Source organism: Pinus tabuliformis, chromosome 5_1 (assembly GCF_031772625.1).
Source record: "Pinus tabuliformis cultivar Carrire ecotype Pingquan chromosome 5_1, CPIR1, whole genome shotgun sequence".
Lineage (NCBI taxonomy): Eukaryota > Viridiplantae > Streptophyta > Pinopsida > Pinales > Pinaceae > Pinus > Pinus tabuliformis.
In genome coordinates this window covers 56,712,783-56,736,410 of record NC_142305.1, presented here as the reverse complement: position 1 = coordinate 56,736,410, position 23,628 = coordinate 56,712,783, and the positions used below count along the sequence as shown (strand labels likewise).

The window sequence follows — 23,628 nt, the reverse complement described above, 5'->3', positions numbered from 1 at the left end:
AACAATGCTCCTCTCTTATTGATACTTTTTGATTGGATACTGCAAACTGCAACCAGTTTCCTTTTATCATGAATTGCTGTGATATGACAGCGCTACTCCTACTGTTTTGCTGAGACTATTGCAGAGATAGAGCCTTAAAAATGGAGTACTTGCATTGGCTGTGTCTTAGCAAACTTTGTTGTTGCTCCTTTAACACTCAAAATGGTAAAAAAAAAATAAAACAAAGTGCTAATATATACAAATATTAATGTACAAAGAGATATGTACAGAGCTGCATTGTACCCCTTAATAGGGATCATGGTAATGTTTTAGCATTCGGCCATTAACAGGGCCTTCTTCAACAGTGCTGCCCTCTACAGACTTGAGGAAATATGTGTTATTTCCCTGAACAACAGAAATAACAAATGGCCCTTTCCATAAAAAATCAAATTTTGCATGTTTGCCCTTGTCTTCTCTTCGTGAGTCCCACCTTAGAACTTTGTTGCCAATGTAGAAATCCTCAGCCTTAGCTCTTTTATCAAACATCTTTTTGAGTTTCTCTTGCAATATTTGAGATCTGTTATAAACTTGCTCTCTGGTTTGCAGAAGATGAATGGCTTGATTGATTCTTCTTTGAATATCATTTGGTTCTGCTTGGATCTCTTGCAACATTTTCATGATAGGAGTGCCCAAGGAGGATGGAAACGTGGCCTCCATGTCGTACACCAGCTCATAAGGGTTCATCCCAATGGATTTTTTTATTGAAAATCTGTCTGCCCATAGGGCATTTGTGAGCTTTTTATGCCAGTTCTTCTTGTTTTCTTCTAAGACCTTCTTGATAATATTAATCAGGCTCTTGTTAGATGACTCGGCCAAGCCATTACCTTGGGGGTAATAAGCTCTGGAGTGGCCCAAGGTAATGTGAAATTTATGGCAAAAACTGATCATCTTTTTGGATTTGAAAGCAGCGGCGTTGTCAGTGATGATCTTCTCATGGCAGCCAAATCTAGAAAGGATATTGCACTCAAGGAATTGGATAATGATGGAGTCATTGGCCTATCTGCATGGGATTGCTTCAATCCATTTAGTGAAATAGTCGATGGTTGTTAAAATCCACTTGTGCTGGCCTGAGGAAGAGGGGTGGATCTCTCCAATGAAATCAAGACCCCATTGTTGAAAAGGTTTCTCAGTTGAGATGGGTTTAAGGGGCAAGGGTAACAGCTTTCTTTTGCCCTCAAAGATTTGGCATTTATGACATGAGATAGCAAATTTCTTTATATCTGCAAATAGAGAGGGCCAATAGAAACCCGCCCTTAAAATTTCATCAGCAGTGGACTTCCAATATAGATGTCATCCACAGTCCCCTGCATGGAATTCTTTCATGACATTGTTAGTTTCATTCATGGTTAAACAATTAAGCAATATACCTTCATGATTTTTCCAAAATAATGCACCATCTATGACACAAAACTTTGAAGTCTTCATTTTTAAAAATCTTTTCTTGGTTCTGGACAATCCTGGGGGAGCAAACAGGTTTAACAATACAAAGCATATATCAGCATACCATGAGGATTGCAAAAAGGTTTCACTGATCTGTGGAGTCGCCAGCTCCTGTTCATTGTCGAGTTGGTTGATGTCTAAGGCTTGAAAGTTTGTTTCGGACATCAGTTTGGCTAAACCTTGTCCCTTTATGAGCTTGGATGGTTTAATTTCTATGTCATACTCAAGGATGTTAGCAATCCACTTGCCTCTTTTGCCTTCTAGCCCCTCTTGGGTTAATATGTCTTTTACAATAACATTTGGGACATAGGCAATCACATGTGAATACAAAATGTAAACTCAGAAATCTTTGAGTGCTTTAACAAGGGCATAGGCCTGCTTCTCCATGATTTGGTATTTCAAAGGGGCATCTCTTAAGGCTCGGCTGAAAAATGCAATTGGCTTTTCAGCTCCCTGATCATCCTTTTGCAAAAGGACAATAGCTATGGTGTGCTCAGATGCAAATGAAAATATGATGAAATCTTTGTCAAATTGCGGACTGGTGAGGACAGGGGCTTGGGTTAAGGCAGTTTTGATACTCTCAAAGGCTTGCTTGGTCTCAAGAGACCATTTTACCTTAGCATCCTTTTTTAACATGTTGCTTAACAGTCTTATTAGTTCGGCTAGGTTTGGAATAAATCTTCTTAAGAAGTTGATTTTTCCAAGGAATGCTTGCAATTCTTTTATGCTTCTTGGATATGGGATTTGGAGGATGGCTTGGATCCTTTCCGGATCTATTCTAATACCGTCTTTTGAGATGATATGGCCAAGGAGTTTGCCTTCTTCAAGGTCAAAGAGGGATTTCTTGGGGTTCAAGGAAATGCCATATTTCCTACATGTCATGAATATTTGCCTCAAATGTTTTAGGTGCTCTTGATCGGATTTGGAGAAATGGGTTAAGTCATCAAGGTAAACAACTAGGAAATCGTGTATTTCCTTGGCAAATGCAATATCCATTGCCCTTTGAAAGGTAGCACCAACATTTTTAAGTCCGAAAGGCATCTTCACATACTTAAATGTTCCCCATGGTGTGGTAAAGGCTGTCTTGTCCTGGTCATCCGGGTGAACCAGTATTTGATTAAAACCTGAAAAGCCATCTAGCAAAGAGATTCTAGATGACCCCACTACTCTTTGTAGGATGTGGTCCATTTTTGGCAAAGGGTAGTGGTCTTTTAGGGAGGCTTGGTTTAAATTTCTTAGGTCTACACATAGCCTAATTTCACCTGTCTTTTTTCTTGTGGGAACAAGATTGGATACCCATTCAGAGAATCTGATGGGTGTTATGATACCTGCTTCAAACATCCTTTTCACTTCCTTTTCAATTAAGGGAAGGAGTATGGGATTGATTCTTCTAAGTTTCTGTTTGAAGGGCTTTTGGTTTGGTTTTAAGGGAATGGTGTGTTGGATCACTGAGGTGTCATTGGACTTCAAGTCCTCATAACTCCAAGCAAATACATCTTGGAATTCTTTGAACAAATCAATATATTTGGGTTTTTGGTCGGGTGCTAAAGTTTGAGATATTTTGATCATTCTGGGCTTGTCTGCTATCCCAATGTTGTGTTCTTCTATAGCAGTGTTTAGGGGCTGTATTTTTGGCTTTTTGGGAACATCATTTGCATCAAACATATCTTCTAATGGAGTGAGGCCAGTAGGGAGAAAGTTATCTTTCAGATCAACGATCTCAGCCTCTGTTTCTACTATATCCTCCAAATGCATCTGTTTCAGCTCTTCTATGTTCGTATTGTCAAAAATAGTTGGGTTTAGGATTTGCTTCGTTGTTACAGCAGTTACAGCCTGCTGATTTTCATTTGTTTGATGTTGTTCATCCGTCATAGCATCCATGTCAATGTTAATATTTGAAAACTCATGCTCAAGAGTGAGGAAATTGTTAATCTGGGCATCACTTTCAAACACTTGCCAATCTTTAACATTATTTGGGATAGCAGGCCTATGTTTTATCTCAGCAGTAAAATGGTGATTTGGCTCAAAGGGAAGCTTGCATGTACTAGCAAAAGTGGCTAGGCTGTGTGCATGAATGTTATGATCTCTTGAGATCTTGGCAAGCTTGGATTCAGTGAATGCATTGAGTATATTAGTAGCAACAGTCCTATAGGCCCTCATTCTATTGTCATTGGTGACAAAGTTGCCTTTCATTTGTTGTATGATTAAATCAGAGTCACCTAGAATAGACACTTTTGCAGCTCCTAGAGCTTTGAGCAGTTTAAGGCCCAAAAGGAGAGCCTCATACTCTGCTATGTTATTGGTGCATTTGAAATTTAGTCTGTAGGCATGACCTTCTGCATGATTGTTATGTGTATTGTGAATCCAGACACCTGCCCCTTCTCCTAACTTGTTGACCGAGACATCAAACTCTAAATACCATGTGATTTCTTGCTTGTGGTTAGTATCAAGAGTTTCAGTCACTTTAGGATTGGGCAGATTTGAAATTTCTGTTTGGGGAGGTTTTTCTTGTATGTTGGTTGCCTTGATTGTTTTGATAGTTTCATCAGTATGGGCAACCAATTCTTCATCGGTGTGTGTGTTTAGTTCTAAAGCCAAGGGCGTGTCATCAGTGAGAGTATTTGTTTCATCATTAAATAGAATAAAAGAATCCATATCGGAATGGATTGAGTGAATAGGAAAATTTTGGGGCTTATCCTCGCTAGTTACCACATACTTCATCAGTGTTTCTCTATATAGTCTCTTTGGTTGCCCAAAGACAGATATAGTGGCATAAGAGAGGTCTAATTGGAGGGATCCTTGAAGTTTTGCTCCCCAATATCTTGATAATAGCATGCCATACTTTGGTGGAATGTCAGCAACCACCACATCCATGAGGATAGTCTTGTTGGGATATTGGACTAAGGATACACACAAGTCTTTGATAAGGCCTAAACACTTGAATTGACTTGAGTCAAAGGAGAATAGATCTTTGTAGGGTCTTGTGACATGAAGGTTGAGTTTTTCCATTACAGCTTTGGGCATAAGGTTGTGTGAGGCACCTGAGTCAAACATAGCATTGTGCAGGACTTTGTCATGTATGTGTAAACTGACATAAAAAGGTAGAACAGATCCATAAGTTGATTTTCCATTAACTTCAGGACCGAACAGCAGTTCAGGCTGATCATCAAGAACATTCACATCATCCTTAACCTCTGGCATTTGAAGTGATCTTTGAATTTGTTGCCTATACACTTCATGTTTGGCAAGTTCAGATAAGGGGATGGAAATCTTCAGTTTACCTATTTCTGCCTCTAAGTCAAACAATTTTTCAGATTGGGTTTTAGTATTTTGGGAGGAAGGCTTCCCTTTTTCTATTGGAGTATCAGCAGTTTGGTCTTGTTTGTCAACATTAAGGGAAGTAATTGCTTGCAGTTTTTCAGTTTTAGGAGGGTTTTTTGGAACGCTGTTCAAATTCTCTTTTGAGGAAGAAGGTGGCAGAGGCTGATCATTAGAAGATTGCATTTCTGTTATGTCCTCTATGGGGACATCCTTTAGATTAGGGACTATTTTACCAGCAATTTCCATGAAGGCAACATTTTCTTTAATTTTCTTCGGCTGCTTGGTATCATTTGCCTTAACCTTTTCAGGCACATCTATGGTTCTTGTCCTCAGCTTATATTGTTTGTGGACTTCATACACAGCAGTATCATAGCCTTGTTTAAAATCAAAAGACTCACCAGACTTAGTCTGAAATTGATTAAGGTCATGTTCATCTTGGTCTTGTTGAGTTAGGAAAATTTGTTGCTCAGCCTTCAAATCCACCAAGTTCATGTGAGTATCTTCCGTCTGTTCACTAGATGTAGATGCTTCAGCGTAATTTTCGTGAAAAGGAGGCCTTACATCATGGTCTGGGCTAGACCTACTAGCATTTGTATTCTGAGTTTTCCGGAAATTTGGGTTCCTTATGGTATTGGGTTGTTGTCCTTCCCATGATGATTTCCTCTCAACACTCTCTACTCTGTCTCCCAGCCTGTGCATGCCAGTGATAATAGCATCCAGCTTTTGGTCTAAGGCTGAGGGTTCCTCTTTAAAGGTGGTTCTTCTCTCAGTTCTAGCTCTGTTTCTTTTGGCAATTAGATTTGCCTCTACGCTAACAGCAACATTTTGCATGTCTGCAAGGGTTTGAGGGGCTCTTTCCCTTAACTGATAAGCCATGTCAGTGTCAAAACCATCAGGGAATTTATATAAAGCAAGATCAGGTGGAGGTCTTAAGTTCTGTGGTATTGCATTATAAATATTATTAAATCTTGCACAATAGTCCAAGACAGTTTCTTGAGGGCCTCTTTTGATGGTGTCATATTCAGATAATATGTGCAAGGGGTCTTTCCTTTTCTCCCATCTGTTGATAAATGATTGGTAGAAGGCTTCTGGGTCTACTATGGAATTGGCTGTGAGTGCTCTAAACCAAGTTCTAACATCACCTGTCAAACTTTGGACGAAAATCTTCATTCTGACGCTATCGTCATCTATCTCGTAGTTCTCAAAATAGTCTTGCATCTTCTTTGTATGCTAAAGGGCTGTGCAAGAGCCAGTTCCATCAAAGTATGTGATTTTAGTTTGATAATCCTGAGGCATAGCCCCTGGATTAGCAGGTAACTGCAGGGGTGCATATCTATTAGCCATGTTTACTGGGATAAGTGGAACAATAGGAACAACTGTAACAACAGCGGTCAGGGGAGTATGTGTAGTAAATGGAGGTGTGGAAGGAGTGCTTTGAGAGATAGATGATGAACAAGGGGAAGTGGGGGTTGAACGAAATAAAACCTTGACAGGGGTTGGAACATAGCTTGTCTGAACTGTTTCAGGGCTAAAGTCAACAAAATCTTCTCTTTGCTCTAGCTTCCTGAGGTTCCTTGGGATTAAATTGGGATTTTCAAAAATAGTTGAGGGTTTGGGTCTGGATTTGACCTTGTATATCGTGAATTCCTTTTGGGAGCCAGATTCTGAACTTGTTTTGGTATTTTCTTTGAATGCTTTTTTAGAATTAGCAAGGAATTGATCAAATTTTGGAATAGCTATCTATAACTTGAAACTAGCACGAAGTTTGACTGAAGCAGCATTTGCTTACTCCTGTAAATGCAAAGCAAGAACAGTTTCAAAGGCTTCCTGGCTGACATTCAGGCTTCGTCTGTAGTTTTAAGGAATATGCAACAATTGGAAAATTCATTGTTTTTCCCCAGTGGAGCTTTCCAACTTGATTTGTGAGATTTAACTGAGGATGTCCCCAGTGGAGTCGCCATTATGTTATCACTCAGGTTGTCCCTTAGCTCCTTGAGGGATACGGCCAAGGTAACCACAAACCAATCTTTGGACTGTAGGTGCTAGCCCACCAGCAGTTAGAGAGGGCTCTCTCCTTAGGATTTAGCTTTGTTGATGATGATTTTAGGCTAGTTATTGGGTACAAGGGGTTTTGTTTTAGTTTTGGTGGGATGGATGATGCTTTCAAGTAAAGAGGCAGGGATAACATGAAAGTTTTAGAACCATTGGGCGTGGAGTCAAGGAGTAGGACTGCTGGTGCGTTTTCTTGGTCACAAGAGGGAATATGGAGCAAGCTAGCTGCACATGAAACAATCATTCAAGCTAAAGGATGGAGTGAAGGCTAGGAATGAGAGGCAGTTAAGAATCTCTCGTTCAGCTTAGCAGAGGGAAGGTGAATGAGCTCTATCTAGGAGCAGTGAAGAATTCCTAGATAACTGTCAAACATGAGTGAATTAGGGGAAATACGAGCCACAGGGAATTCATATTCATTTCTAATTCAGATTAAAACATATAGAAACAGCAGAAATTGAGCATAGAGGGCAATTAAACCAATTCTAAACTATTCATTCTTTCTGCTATTTTGGATGGTACATAAATGGAAAAGAAAGGTAAGAAACACTTATTGAGTCATGTTGCAGCACAAGAATTCCACATTGAATTCTTCAAAACATTCATACACAACACACAGTCATTCCTCCAAGCTTTTCAGCAGTCTTTGATTAAGTAAAACATCAGGTATACAGAGCGAGTCTCTCTTGGAGCTATACAACCAACCAACCCTTTAAATAGTGAATTAGGGTGGTTTTTATAAGTAAAATATCTATAAAGATCAGATCTCAGACAGATCTGCTGTAATAAGTGTCTTTAACCTAACACATGTCTAAAATAAATGCGGGAAAATATCCTCGGGCTGCGCTGGGTGCAGCTGTACCAAAGGAGTTTAATGTGTTGTCTTTATGGCTCTGTGCTGATCACTTAGCCATAACTGTGCTTTGGGTTTTGATCCATGCTCTTGAGTGGTTCTGCGGAGCATTAATTGTGATGGGAGAGCCTTGATTGGCCTTTATTGCTTTCTTTGACTTTGTTGGAGGTCATTCAATGTCCACCTGCATTGGGGATAAAGGTTTTCATTTAAAACATTCGACTGATACTCTTTGCCGCTTCCTTGATATGCTTTGGCACTGAATGTGCGCCTTTCTCACTTCTGATACTCTTTAAACTGTTGCATCGACCTTTCATGGCTACTGTTCGGCCCTCTGTTTGCTTTTAAAACTGTGTTTGCCCCTTTCTGAATGCTGCGCGAAGAAATTCATGTCATTCTACGCCTTTCAGGCCTGTTGGAGGCCGAGCCACAAAAGGGATTTCCATTTTGGCCTATTTCCCATAGCACGCTAATCGCGCATCAAAAACTGCCTCAGATTTTGATTCCGGGCTTCCTAGGCTGTGATTTGCGCCTCTCGCGCTTTTTGACGGTGACGTCAGCATGACGTCATGTGGTGGGACCCAGTACAGCGGGTGACGTGGCAGGGTGATGTCAGCAAGGTGACGTCAGCAATACGGCGGGTGACGTGGCAGGGTGAGGTCGGCAGTACGACAGGTGACGTGGCGGTACGGTGGAGGAGGTTACGTGGTGGTGACATGGCAAGGACACGGCGGCAGGAGGCCGACGCAGGATGATGACGTCAGCATGATGTGGTGCTGACGCAGGAGGAGGAAAGGCGGTATCCGGTTTCGGGCGCACCGCTTTTTTGCGCAGGCGGTATCGGAGGAGGGGGCTCCGCCACAGCTGAGAGGGTGACGCGTGGCAGGAGTACGACGGGAAAACTGCCCATCTCTTGGGAGTTAACCCTCGGCACATCGGGGCACAAAAAGGCCCGCCCACCATAGATCTTGGGCGCGCCAGATCTGACGGTCGACGGCACGAGTAAGGCGGCGGACGGTTAGGGACGGGGCCCACATGCAATTTTTGTGTGTTTTCATATGGCGGGGGGGGAAAACTTTAATAATGTGGGTTTTTATGGGTTAATGCGGCATGGGTGTGATTCAAACCAACTTTATCACAAAATATGAACGCGGATGGGTTAAATATAGGTCCCAGATGGACTTAATATTTCCCCAGACTTGATAAATGTGGCTAAAAAATGCCAAGGGGTGGGAATATGTACGTAGGGGAGTTATTAACATATTTAGGGGAGTTATTAACATATTTTTAGTAGGGGAAGGGGAGATGATAGGGAGCTACATAGTAAAATTAGTAGTTAATATGACAAGTGATCAGAACGCGCTAAGTATGTGAATATTAGGCTATTTATGGGGGAAAATGATTCATAGAGGAAGTATGAACATGCCTTGAGCAAAGAAGATCTTTACCAAGGCAAATGATATGGAAAATGATGAAAGTAAGAGGTATCAAGCAGATCTTGACCCCTTCAGGGAAGTTAGTGAATGATTTGGGAAATGAGAAGAAGGGGGAGTTAGACATGCCTCACTTGAGCTCCTCCAAATGGAAAACCGCATCATAACTGTGATCTGTGAAGATATAACACCTGAAAACATGAAATGGATTACAGAGCATGATTTTGCAACCACAAAACTACTTACCCAGCCTACTTACCTAACATTTTTTCTTCTTTTTGCATAGGTGCACTTGGACTTGCAGACCCAGATTATCCTTTTTCTTTTTTCTGTTCCTCTATCTAAGTCTACACTTATTTCTTCCAAGGGCCCAGATTAAGCAGTTGGGCTCCTTTGTTTCTCTACCTATCTATAAATCTACCAAGATTGAACTGTTTGGACAGATAATGACTCTCTATATTCTAAAACAAGAAATTGAAACCTAGGGAAGCCAAGATTAGGCTGTTTGGACTTCCCTTAACAGAAACTTCTTCAAAAATGGATAACTCATCAAAATTGGGATACAGTAGTGGCATTTAGACTGGCACACTTTCATGGCCTCTTCTTTGGCCTCTTTTCAGGAAATATGGAGCATTGCAGCATGCAAAGTATGACATATTTGGCATGTAAAAATGTCAATCATGAAAGATGAACACTTGTTGCAACAGGAGGCTAACAGGGTGATACAGAGACATGGTGTTGTAGCGTACAACACTAGGACACCTTCCTCGTTGAGAGGGAGTGTTAATTTTTGTAGCATCAATGGTATTCTAGTCTCGCAACTTTGTGGAGAGGCTAAAACACAAGAGTTCTCCATAACCCATAAATCATTTCTAGAAATTCCACCTAGAAGTGTCTCAATTAGAATATTAGCCTATTTTTAAATATTTTCGAAGTCTAAACTTAGGAGAAGGGGTTAATTAATCAGTATTAGTTGAGAAAGGTGTGAATAATCTAGAAACTCAGATGGATCGATCCAGAAATGATCTTAGCCATCGATCATGTTTTAATCTTGATCGTTGGAGTCCCAACTGGAGATTATAAGAGGAGGTTAATGGGTAGATGGAGAAGACGCACTTGAGATCGATTTTCCTTGGGCAATTCGATTTCCAGAGAGCAGCAGCAGTTGCCAGAAGAGTTCAAGCCAAAGAAGGGAAGCGATAGAAAGGGGAAAGGACAGTGAGTTCGGAGGAAACTTTCTAGTTCTAGAGAGTCAAAAAGAGGAGGCCGATATTTTCTCCAGTAGGTTGCGCAGAGCCTTAGAATGGTAATTCAATCCAGCTGAAGAGGAAGACGTTTTCAATTCCAAAGGTTGGGAAAGTTTTCTAGAGGGTCAGAGAAGTGTTTTTCCAGTTAACAGCAGGCAGGACGACTAAATTAGCAGTTGTTTCAGTCAAAGCATAGAAGGGATTGTGATAGGGTGACATAGGGCTTGCGCAAAGTAGGTTGGATGGCTAGCTTTTCATAGGCAGTCAAGTGTCAGGATTGCTCGAAGAGAAGGTAATTTCCCTACGATAATTTTTGCCAGTATTCCTCTTGGATAGATTTTCCAATTTGACGTTATTTATTGTACTCAAAATTTCCCACTGCTGCTTAATAATAAAAGCCCTTTCTTGTTGCAACGGTTTTCCCAAGTTGGGGTTTTCCAGGGACATTTGTCCAAAAATAACTGTCATATTTTGTGTGTGTGTGTGTGCTAGTATTTTCTTAGTTTCCAATTTATCTTTTGTTAATCAAGGTTGTCATTGATGTCAATATGGCATTATTGGGACGACAAATATTCTTGTGATGTCATAACCTCATGCATAGTATGATGATGTCCTTGCTCATGATGACAAGTCCCTCTTGTTTGATAAAGATACCATTAATGAAGATGTCAAGATATTAATATGTCAAGCCACTAATGAAGAAGTCTTAATAAATCCTTGAATGTTACCAAGTGCCAATCATGTGCCTTGTTTGATGATCTAGACCTTAAGTGCCAATATACAAGCCCTTGATGACATATGGAGGACTATACTTGATGAAAGAAAAATAAGTTTTTCCATCTTAGATGCATCTTTTCTCAATGAGTCCTACACCATCTTAAAGAGGACTCTTTCCTCTTTCCAATGAGCCCTTAATTGCCCCGAAACTCCTATCTAGCAGTGAGCCAACCTACACCTTATCTTTCAAGTTGGCCTCCATACTTACGTGTCTTTTCGTTTTAGCTTGTAAAAAACACTATTTATTAAGGATCCAACCGCACTCTTTCATCATCAATCTCAAGCACAATCACGGGAACACTTTAGAAGCTCAAATGAGTGAATATAAGGGAGAAAGGAGCACAGGAATAATTTGAAATGTGTTTGGGTCTGAAGTTAACTACATGACGAAAAATATTTTCTATAGAATTGGACTAGGAGCAGTTATCCACTTCAGAGGCTCGGAAGTCCTCTATCTGACAATGGAACAGCAACTCAGAATTCCTCTATCTGACAGTGGAACAACAGCTTGGAATTCCTCTATTTTCCAGTGGAATAACAGGTTCGGAAGCCCTCCAATTGCCAGTGGAACAACAGGTTCGGAAGCCCTCCAACTAACTGTAGAACAGTGGTTCAGAAGCTTGTGTGGAACAGTGATTTAAAAGCATACCCCTTGCTGAATAGTAACCTCAGATTACACCTGTAGTAGCTCATCTTTATCCTAGACAGTGATTGTACCCAAGCTGGACTGCGGTGTCTCACTTGCTCAAGACAAAGAATTCGAGTTACAGTTTTGATTGTAGTTACAGAATTGTGAACCTAGACTCATAAACCTAAGAAGCTCACAGTCTTGTAAAAGAACGTTAATCAAAAGTGACTTAGTTTGTTTTGGAAAGTGGGTTGTAAGGATTGGCAAGAGACCCAAGCAAGAGGGACAACGCAAAATCATTGAAAAACATTGGGAGCTATTTGAGAAACAAATTGTTGAAGAAAGACTTAGTTGGCATTTTTCGATATCTCGAGAGTGGGGTTTTGGGCATCATTTGGAGAAACCAAGTGACAATCTTAACGACATCCCTTAGAGCAGATTTTGAAGATAATTTTGAGGACACTTTGTGAGGACAAACCTTGAGGAAACCTAATAAAGAAGTCATCATTGAAATCCTAATGAAGTAACCTAGAGGAAGTTGATTTGGGTTTGAAGTAATGTTGTTGGGAGCATTGTTGAAGAACTCTAGAAGACACTTGTTGAACTTGAAGGCATTCTTGAAAGACATTGATGCATAATTGAATTCATCATGAGGTAACTTGGAGAAATTGTTTTGAGTAGAATGAAGAGTAGTGATGACACCTTCTAAGAGAACAAGGTTGTCATTGATGATGTGACGTGGATGCTAAGTGATGACATAGCTGAAGATTGACAGGGCTCATTGAAGAAGACATTGGGAGCTGTGAATAATAACCAAACATATCTTGACGAAGTAAAGCTAAGGGTTGGAGCCTCAAAAAGACAAGGTTGGTGCCTTGAAGGATAGGGTTGGAGCCCTAGAGGATCAGAGTCCTCAAGAAACCAAGTCGGAGCTTGAACCAGATATAGGATTGGAGCCCATGAGGTTGGTGCCTCAAAATTGACAAGGTTAGAGCCTTGGAAGTCCAATTTGGTGCTTGGTTGGAGCCCTACATATATTGTACTTGATCTATTGTAAAGAAGAAATTAATAAAGACATTTATTTTTATTGTTCATTTTGTGTTCTAAATATAAGTGATCTAACTGGTAAAAGTAACAATTGAAAAGAAATACTGATTCACCCCCCCCCCTCAGTATTTCCAACATCGTCCATAGTATTTAATTTTGTGAAGGTTGCAATGTGATGTATTTGATATTTTTCGTAGCAAATAAATTAATACCAGTTGCTGCAATAGAAATTTCAATGGTAAAATTTTGACATGGTATCAAAGTGATTTTGATTAGACAGGAAGTTCAGAAGCATAAGCAAAAATTCATTGTTTAGAGGGAGCAGTAGGACAAATTTCTGGTGGCTAAACAGAGCCTAAGCTAGGCAGTACGAATTGTTGGGCAATTCAATTTTTCATTGCAGATTGGCAAAAAATTTAGCTTTCCAAAAAGAGTGATTCCAACAAGAAGAAGGAGCATCAATCCAGTATTTTCACTGAGCAGATTCCTTGTTTGGGCACAAGAGGGTTTAGTAGCAATTTGTGACAGCAGAATCAACATCAGGTAGAAGAGGAAAAGCACACACACAAAGAAATTTCTCTTAAGAGTATTTCTAGCCTATAAATCTAATTTTTCTAGTAGTAGTTAGGAGTTGCTGCAAGGAATTTTTCTCACTCCAGAAGGGACTGTGAATAACAGGTTTAGCAGCTAAGCAGGGGGAAAGTGGGAGTTTTCATTTTAGATTTGAGATGGCCACAACTGGGCTTAGATATCAGGATAGGTTGGAGGGAGCCTAAAACTTTGTCATCTAGAAGGCTAGGATGTCCTTCCCGTTGGATGAATATGATCTGAAAGCCTATGTAGATAATGTAGTGGCAATTCCCCAAGATACAGATCGACTGAAGGAGAGAGAGATAGCGAAGGTGAAGCGGTTGATCCTAGATGGAGTCTGGGACCATATAGTCTCGCATATATCTGGAAAGAACATTGCCAAGGAGATGTCGGACGCTCTCGACTAGTTATATCAGAATACTTCCGAGTAGCTGTAATATCCCTTATCAGAGATATCCATCAAACCAAGCAAACTCAACCAGAGAAATAACGGTAGTGCAACATACAATAATGTATATATGGAATATAAGTAGATACTCAAGAAATGCAGAGAGAAATGCTAAGCCATTTTATTATACTGAGTAATGGAAAGAGTACAAGAGGTGATCAGAAAGAAAGCACCTCGACTTGCACAAGGCAAGTGAATAAATACACTCAGAATGGTAAGGAAATGGCCTCTCTCTGAACTACGTCCAAATTGCTGGAGAACTGTTGTGTTGCTGCTACTGCTGGAATCAAATGAGGATTTGGGGCTGTTCCCCTCAGAAAATGTTGAAACTCTGGAATCAGCCTCTGCTCAATAAACCCATAAAAGCCCAGAAAGCTTTTCTAAAATAGTTGACCCCCGAAAATCACCCCCTTGGGGATCTACGCAATCCCTCAAGGCTCTGCACTGCCCTTGAAGAGAATCCTCCAAAAATCTACCCGAAACTCTGCCAAAATTCTCCAATATGTAAGGGCTGATCCCTTGCTCAATATCCTAGCTCAAATCCTCCGCATAGACCCAATTTGGAGCTCCTACCAAAAGAAATTACGTCCTCCCCTCTCAAGACTGCGCAGTCATCAAAATGCTCAGCTCCTCCTCCACTCCAGAAATCACTCCTGCAAAATACTGATGAAGCTACCTTGCTCAAGAAGGCACTTGAAGTCCCTTGGGGCTAAGGGTGAGATCTCCGAATGGAGACACTTGATGCACTAAACAGTGCTGCAGATAGGCTAAACAGCCAACGTGCTCTAAGTCGAAGTGACTAGCTCAAATGCAACATAATCAAATGATCAAAATGAGGCTCCTCTCTCCTTTATAGAGTTGGCCTCTCTCAAAACCCTAAGGCCCACCTCCTCCAACATAGCCTCTCTCTTGCCACGTGTTCCTTCTCCATCTGCGCAGTCCCTCCAAGTGTCTACGTGGGCCCCTTCTCTACGTGGTCCTTGGCCCCCCCTTGGCTCCCCTTTTAAGTTACAAAGTTGTGCTACTAGGGAGTGACTTTATTCATAAAGTGAGTTATGTCCCCCTTTCCTCACCTTTTTATTTACAAATAACTATAGAAGGCAAAATTGAGCAAAATCGAATATTTCAATTAGCCATGGCTAATTAGGAATATTACAGCAGTGAAATATGTTCCTGCAGGAGAAGCCGTGAAGCATCAAGATGCAAAAAGGTGAAGGAATAGATCCCTTCCTCACTAAGATTCAAGAAGACCACAATCAACTTGCAACTATTGGGCAGGCACCTCAATCGACAAAGCTTGTATGGTTGGCACTGAACAGTGTCTCAAAGGAGTGGCAAGTCTTTGTCCAAAGTATCTTGGGGTGAGACACTTTGCTTAGATGGAACAACATGTGGTCAGACTTGCAGCAGGAGGAGTTGAGGTGAGCTCTATTAAAGAGCACCTTTAGCGGAAGTATCAGTAAGGGATTTGTTGCACCTATTTGTCACATTTCCAAGGAAGTAGTTGTACAAAATTTTTCAAAGTTTAGAATCATCAGCTAGCCAGTTCTCATGTTATTGTAAACCCAATTTCTACAAATTTAAATAATGCTAGTGCGACTATTTAGTTATGTAACAACCTAGGTAAGCCCATCATTTTGACAACGAACTTTATCCTATGAGGTTTTTCTTCTCACTGCATTATGTGTGTTTCTAAACATGGGTAACTAGCAGAGTTTTTCCCTCCAGCTTAAACCCTAAAACTAGGGTGAAATTTATTGGCAGTCTTAGGTGAGTCCTAGTGTTATATCAAGTCTTTGTAAAAGTGATTTTGGAATAATTTAAGTTATTTGGCTAAATTATTTTACAGATCACTTGGTCTACTAGATCATATTGTGTCACAGAATTTGGTAAATATTATGAGGGTCTATAACGAATGGATATTCCCCTTTGAGGGTTGAATTTGTAATATCTAATGTAAAAAATATTTTAGTCCATGGTCCCTTGAAATCAGACACCATGGATAAAGTATTTGAGGGTGGAAAAAATAATTAATCCCCTCTTGTGTCAATTAATTAATTTTTCTGGCAAAAATAAAATTTAATCCTAAGCCAGAAAATTAATTAATTTAGAATCAAATTTTTTTTTTTAGAGAAATTAATTTCTCAAGTGGAAAATGACTAAAAATATCATGGGTCAAAAAGAAGTAAATATTTGGAGGTCACCCACCAAGGAAAAAATGGATATTTTAAGAAAAATTGAGCTTTTGTACCTTGGTGGTTAAGTCAAAGTCAATTTTTTGAGAAAATGTTTCCAAAATATTTATTTTTGTATTAATAAAAATTAGTTTTAAGTGAAATTCGAAAATTCTTCAAAAATAAATATTTTCGACAACACAGATTAAAAGATGATCAAATATTTATCTATGGTCGAGATTATTTTGATGGGGATCAAGCCAACTAGGCATTATTTTCCACTTGAAGGATTTATATATAAATTAGAATCCATTTTGCTTCTAAATTTATGAGGAGGAAAAATCTAACTCTAGTCTATGTAATTTTGTAACACTGGTGTTGTTCCATTGATTTGCTGAGAACGTTTGAAATATCATAAAAAAATACTTTGGGGTTCAGTACATAGTCTTATTTGTCTGATGATCTATGGTATGTGCTTTCCTATATTGCGCTTAAAATTTTAAATGCTTGTTTATTCATTAGATGGTGATAAGAACATTCTATTGGTAGATTTTGGGTCTATCTTAGGTGATTTGATTTGCCATATGTCTAACAAGTTTTCTTGAAGAAAATATATAGAGTTTGCAGGTTCCCTGGCCCTTTGGCTCCAAGTTCATAGACTTTGGAGGAGATCTAACATTGTTTGGGCTCCGAGAATTTTGTTTGGTTATTTTACTTCGCTGAGGTTGTGGGCAATTCAATAACTTTCGAAACACATTTCATCTATTGTCACTATTCATCATTTAAAAAATTATTTCTCAAAATTTATTTATTTTCAAGCATTGTACATTATTAAATTATTTTTTATAGAATAATTTTTGTAAATTATTTTTTTCTAACCCTTGTTTTGTAGTTATTGGGGTTTGGGGTTTATTTTTAAAATTTTGTGTGTATTGGGGTTTTGAGTAATCTCAATTTTCATTTGTGTAGGTAGGATTCAAGAAGATTTGTTGGGGTTTGAGCTAAATCTAGGCCTTGTTACCGCTCAAACTAGCAGGGGATCCTATAGAGAAACTACTAGGTCAAGGGACAACAATGGAGCGATAGCCCAATGTCACCTCAACTAAGGGTCCCTGCTCTTTACAGAGTTTTACCGATGGGAGGAAACCTAGTATAAGATGAATCAATGATGAATGGATCAATGGTTGGATAAGGAGTGATTCCTAAATCCTATTCACAAGAGAGATTCAATTAAATAGCTTACTTGCTTGAGAAGCAAGGTGATCGACTCTCTAAGAAGGGCGATGAGGATACCTTGGCCTAGGGTTGGAGGATATGCCTTGACAAGGGGATTCCTAGACTTAAGGATCCTTATGGAGAAATGGATTCTATGTAGTCCTTGTGGAATTTGAGTTATAAAGTTGTGGGACCACGAAGAACCCAGGTGGACCCAAACTAGGTCAAGGGTATGGAGTTGATTGACCAAAGAGGGACTTGACCTAATTAGGAAAGAGAATAGGATCAAAGAACTAGTTTTATTTTGAAATTTGAATGCAATGATCCATGTGAGGGCACTAACCCAAAATCAACCTAGGGAGAGAAAAGATCCTCGAGCTAGGGTTTGCGATATCTCGGGATTCCACTGTCGAATTGTGCTCAAATTTGGAGAACCCCTTGAGAAGGTCCCCAACACAGCTGTGGACCAATTTTCAAGGTATTTGGATGGCTATTTCGTGTGATGCCCTAGGAGACCTTCTAGGGTTAGGCCTAGAATTGGAAGAAGTGAAGGAACGAGAGGAAAATTTGAGCACCAAAGGAAAATGAGGATCAATACCTTATTTCTTGGGATTAATGTTGCCAAGATACACATAGATCAATAATTTTGGTGTGCTAAGGAGCCTTAATTGATTTTTGCTAGCCTCTCCAAAGGCAACAACTAGGTCAATAGGGATTTATACTTCAAACTTTCCATAAAGATGAAGTTTTGAGGTATTTCAACCTAAGAGGTGCCTCTAGGAACATTCACCCACTCTCTTCAAGTACAACACATGCATTAAATCACTTTTCAAGTTTCCAAGAAGAATTTTCACATTTACTTTAACCCATACAAGAACAATGATAATCATAACATGCAGTAAACCAACAAAATAACAAGAATAGCACCATAATTCGACTTACATGAGAAAGAGATTATATCCATTCATTAACTTCACATTAGAAAGAAACTCCAAAGACAACAAAAATCCCAACACAATAGTGCATCAAGAAAACTCAAAAAAGTTTACCTAGCAAAAAGTGTGAAAATATCACAAGAGATACTAATCCAATCCAAGTGATGATGATGAAATGAATCACTTCACTTGTATTTATACAATCAATAATGAGTTTGATTTGCCTATTTTTCCCTAATTGAGCCCCAAATAATAAAATAATGTGCAATAATAATGTCCCTTGGTGACAAGCCCACCAAGATAGCTCAACAACATAATAATAATCCTCCCAAGAGGATAGAATGACCAATAAAGTGAGTCGTTGGCACTTGGAGGAGGCCTAATGAAGTCCATAGTGTTCCATGATGTAAGAATGGACCTCAAACATAGTGGACAACAGGTTGGCCCCTTGTTTTCCAAGCATATCCCTGTGGTACTCCCAAGTGGGTGTGGGGGCACAAGGACATCCTCATGTGTCTCCAAGTGGATCGAAAATGCCTGTAAACCATCTGTAAGGGCTAGGATGATGACATAAGCCCTGATACAACCTCATCTGGACCCTGGAACATCTGCCAAGTGTATGGCACAAGTGTGGAACCAACTGGGCATGGTGAAGTGATGCTAAGATTCATGAAATACTCTCTGTTATGGTGGAGGCCCATGGATCTCAATGCTAGCCTCAACTCATCCTACAATAGGTCAAACCACATCCTGTTCCATTTAGGAAATGTGTCTCTGCCCAAGATACTTTGGACAAACACTTGTCATTCCTCTGAGACACTATTTAGTGCCAACCATACAAGTTTTGTGGGTTGGGGTGCTTCCTCAATGACTGCAAGTTGATCTCAGACTCCCTGAATCCTGGTGAGGAAGGCATCTATGCTTTCACCCTTCATCCTGATGCTCTTCAGCTTCTACTGTAGGAACATCTTCCTCTGCTCAGAAGTACTTTGATATAACTCAGAGAGAGAATCCCACATTTCCTTGGTCATACCTTTATCTACCACATGTGATACTATATGATCTCAAAATCCATACAAGATCATCTGCTTCGCCTTTGCCATCTCCTTCCTGTACTCCTTGTGTTTATTGGCATCCTGGGGTACTGCTACCACATTTTCCACATAGGCTTTTAGGCCATATTCATCTAGAAGGAAGGACATCCTAGCCTTCCAAATGACATAGTTGGAGGCTCCCTCCAACCTATCCTAATCTCTAAGCCTAGTTGTGGCCATCTCTAGATCTGGTCGAAAATCTCCCTCTTTCCCTCTCCTCAACAGATGGTTCTTCTATTCGAACTCCCTCTAGAGTGAGAAGATTTGCTCACAACTATTGCTAATCTGCAACCAACATTTTAAAACTCTGACTCCTACTTGCAAACGGCCGAGGGTCGACTCCGACTCGGTATTGACTCAGCCGGTTTGATTTCAATGACTCGGTCGTTGTAAAAAATACATTAAATATTTATTTTTTTATAAAAAACATAATTATAAAGATTTTCATTCATGTTTCCAAACACAAAGCTTTAGAATATAGAGAGAAGACAACATATGGTCAAAGTAGGCTCATGAATATATCCATTATATCAAAATGGCACTCACTACACTGTCCAATACAAAGTTCATACTCAGCCAACAATGCCAAGATTATTTTCTGCCTCAACCTAAGGACAATCACTAGACTACAACAACAATAATACCAATTCTCTGCCCCTAATGAAGTCTCAAAACCCTTGATTTAATCCTGGTCAAGCTCCAGAACAATCAGAGGTAAATATGTATTTAGTAGTCCATTGCAAGAACGTTTGCCTTTTTAAAAACATTGTATGGCTCAATGCATTGTTTAAGTTTTCTAATTCATGCCACTAGGATAACCATACTTCGGCCTTGTAATTTTCAAAACTTTTGCACAATGATAGATTACTTTAGGGCTATAAATATGCAATAAATGGCAACCTAACCCTTGATATGTAGGAGGCAGATCAATTTTTGACAAATGTGCTTCAGGATTTTTGTCAAAGAGCCCAGCCGGCTGAGTCATTACTGAGTCGGCCGAGTTTTTACCGAGTCAACCGAGTCAATGATTATCTTGGTAACAACCCAACCAACCATTCTGTTTCGGCCAACAAGCAGACCCAGCCAGGCATTAGCTCGGTCTGACTCGGCCGTTTTTTAAAACAATGTCTGCAACTAGAAAAATTAGATCTCTAAAACTCGAGATCCCATGAGAGAAATTTTCCTTCTATTGTGTGTTATTTCTCTTCCACCTAGCGTTGATTCTGCTATTGCAAATTGTTGTAGAACCCTTTGCACCCAAACAAGGAATCTACTCAGTAAAAATCTGAGTTGTTGATGCTCCCTTTGCCTACTGGAATAACTATTTTGAACTATTCATATTTTCTTCCACCCAGCAACTAAAAATTGAACCCTTGCCTAGCAATTCATATTTCCTAGCTCAGGCTCTACGTAGCCTCCCTAAATTCATTCTACTACTCCCTCTAAACAACGAATTTATGCTGTCACTTCTGAGCTTCCCCATTTGATCAATTTCACTCTGATACCATGTAAAAATTTCAAGTTTGAAATCCTATTGCAACAACTGGAATTAATTCTTCTAACTGTTAATTAATTTAATAATTTATTTGCTACAACAAATATTGAATGAATCATACTGCAACCTTCAAAAATAAAACTGCGAAAAATAATAGCATTGGAAATTGAGAAATATTCTAGCACACACACATAAAAAATTGGCATAGTTATTTTAGGAAAAATATCCCCAAAAAAACCCAACTTGGGAAAACCAATGCAACAACTAAGGGTTTTTATTATTATCCAGTAGTGAAATTTTGAGCACAATCTAGATGCCAAATATTGGATATCCTGTAGAGAAAATACTGGCAAGAATTATCTGAGGGTAATTACCCTCTCTCTAAGCAATCCCAACACTTGACTACCTATGAAAAGCAAGTCGTCCACCTAGCTCTTCACAGACCCTGTGTCACCTTTGCGCAGTCTCTCAAATGATATAGCTTAGAACTTCTACAATTCAATCCATCCTGCCAGCTATTGACTAGGAAAACCCTTCTCCAACACTTTGGAAATCCTTCCTGGCCTCTGGAACTAAAAACATCTTCTTCCTTCAACAAATCAATCTTCCCTTTGAAGCTTCTGCGCTGCCTTTGTGCAGTTTCCTAGAGAACTTTCGATCCCTCTGCAAAGTACTCATCAGATCTTGAAAATCTTCCTCCCGCTTCACTATTCCTGCCCCTCTCTATCTCTGCTTCCTTCTCAAGCTTGAAATTTTCTGGTTGATGCCTCTGTAAAATTGATCTCTCCAAGGAAATCGATCTCAAGTGTGTATCTGTTCTCCATCTACCCATCAACTTCTTATAATTTTTTGTTGGGACTCCAACGACTAAAATTAAATCTTAATCGATGGCTAAGATCATATCAAAGTTGATCCATGTGAGTTTCTAGATGATTCACACCTTCTCTCAGTTAATACTGATTAATTAATCCCTTTCCCTAAGTTTAGACTTAGGAAATATTTAAAAATAGGCTAGTAATCTAATTGAGACACTTCTAGGTAGAATTTCAAAAATCAATTTTTGGGTTATGGAGAACTCTTGTATTTTAGTCTCTCCACAAAGTTTTGAGACTAGAACACCTCTGATGCTATAAAAAATAACAATCCAAAGCACTTGACCTTCGACAAGTCTTTCTTCTTCTTCTCTCCTCCTTTTGAGTTTTATCCTTAATTGGGCCCCTTCTTCACCTTTCCCTTTCCTACAGGGGCTAAATTTTTATCTTCCTTCTCCACCTTCAATTCCTTGTCAATGCTACTAGTTGCACCTTTTGCGAGACTAAGCCTTTGCTCCTCCTAAGTGAAGTCACTCCACAAGCGTTCCCAATCTAGAAACCTAACTCATCTAGTGATTCCCTGAACAAAAGTTTTCCATTCCTTGGTAAACCCGTTTAGAGTTGTTCACACTAGCTCACTATCTGTGCGTTTCTAACCTACAGTTACAAGTTCATCTCGGATATTCTAAATTTTGGTAAGATAGGAAGTCACACTCTACCCTTCTGCATCTTGGTCATTCTCAACTTCTCCTTGAGAACCATTTTTTGATTCTCAGATGGATCCTAGTACATCTTCACAATGGCCTCCCACATTTCCTTTGTCGTATTCTCCTCTGCAATATGTAGGATAATATGATCTCAAACCCCGTTTAGGACCATCCTCTTCGCTTTGGCCATATCCCTCTTGTAATCAAGATATTGGATCAGGTTTTTCGATTAAGCTACAACTGTTGTCACGCAATCCACTCTATAGTGTGAAATCTCCACGAATGCAACAACTAGAGTTTAATCTTCTAATTGTTAGTAGTTTATTTGTTTACAAAAAATAATAATTAAATGATGCATTCTTCACAATAAAAATACATTGCGGAATATAAAATCAAGAAATGAGAAATAGATGCGCACACACAACAAAAATGAACCAATATTTTTGGATTAAATGTCCCCAAAAAAACCCTTAAGGGAAAATCAGTGCAGCAAATGAGGGTTTATTTTACTATGCAACAATTTGAGAATTATTACAAATGGATGCCCAACTAGAAATCCTCTAGAAAATATACTGGAAAAATATATTGGAGGTCTCAGATCTCCTCTACAAATCAACTCGGCCTCCTTTGGCCTATTCTCACCCTACACGAGTAACTCACACTGCTTCCAAGAACACGCATTGCAACGTCTGAGTAATACACATAGCCTTGGATCTGCCTCTAACTGGGCCGTCTAGCCTCCCTTTCCCTTTGGACATGACTCGCTCTGCCTCCTGGCAGATGATTTGGCCTTCGAAAACTGAATCAACCCTTGCCGATAACTTGGACTGGGGTTTCTGGCTATTCACAATGCTTGTACGACCTCCTCTACAGATGAATTTGGCCTCCCTTTTCCTACCACTCTAGCACTGGAAAATCAGTGGGAATCTGTCTAGAATCCTGCTCCCAAATTATCTGTTGCTCCCTGTCACTAATGCTCTCCCTCTAGCTTGAACTGCGCGTTGCTGAAGATCGCAAACTGGGTAGATTGATCTGCCTCTCACAACTCAATCACATTGATCTCTCGGATGTTGTCTCCAAGCCTTTCGGCCTGCTCTTATAATATCTCTTTAGAGTCTCGTTGGCCATGATTTAATCTCTATCAATGGCTAAGATCAATTAAGCTTCATCAATAGAAGTCTCTAGAGCAACATTGAACATCATTAATTAATTAACTTTAAATTACCGCTTTTCCTAAGTTAGACTTAGGAAATATTCTAATTATGGAAAATTAATTTAATTAATGTGTTTCCCAAGCTTATCTCGCAAAACATTTTCTGGGTT

At 39.6% G+C, this 23,628-nt stretch overlaps 1 protein-coding gene across 1 annotated transcript in view; it reads right to left on the bottom strand.

Moving 5' to 3' along the window:
* Positions 1-23,628, bottom strand: part of LOC149163430 (nardilysin-like) — a 694,409-nt gene that overhangs the window by 583,171 nt on the left and 87,610 nt on the right. The gene's annotated exons all lie outside the window — the stretch shown is intronic.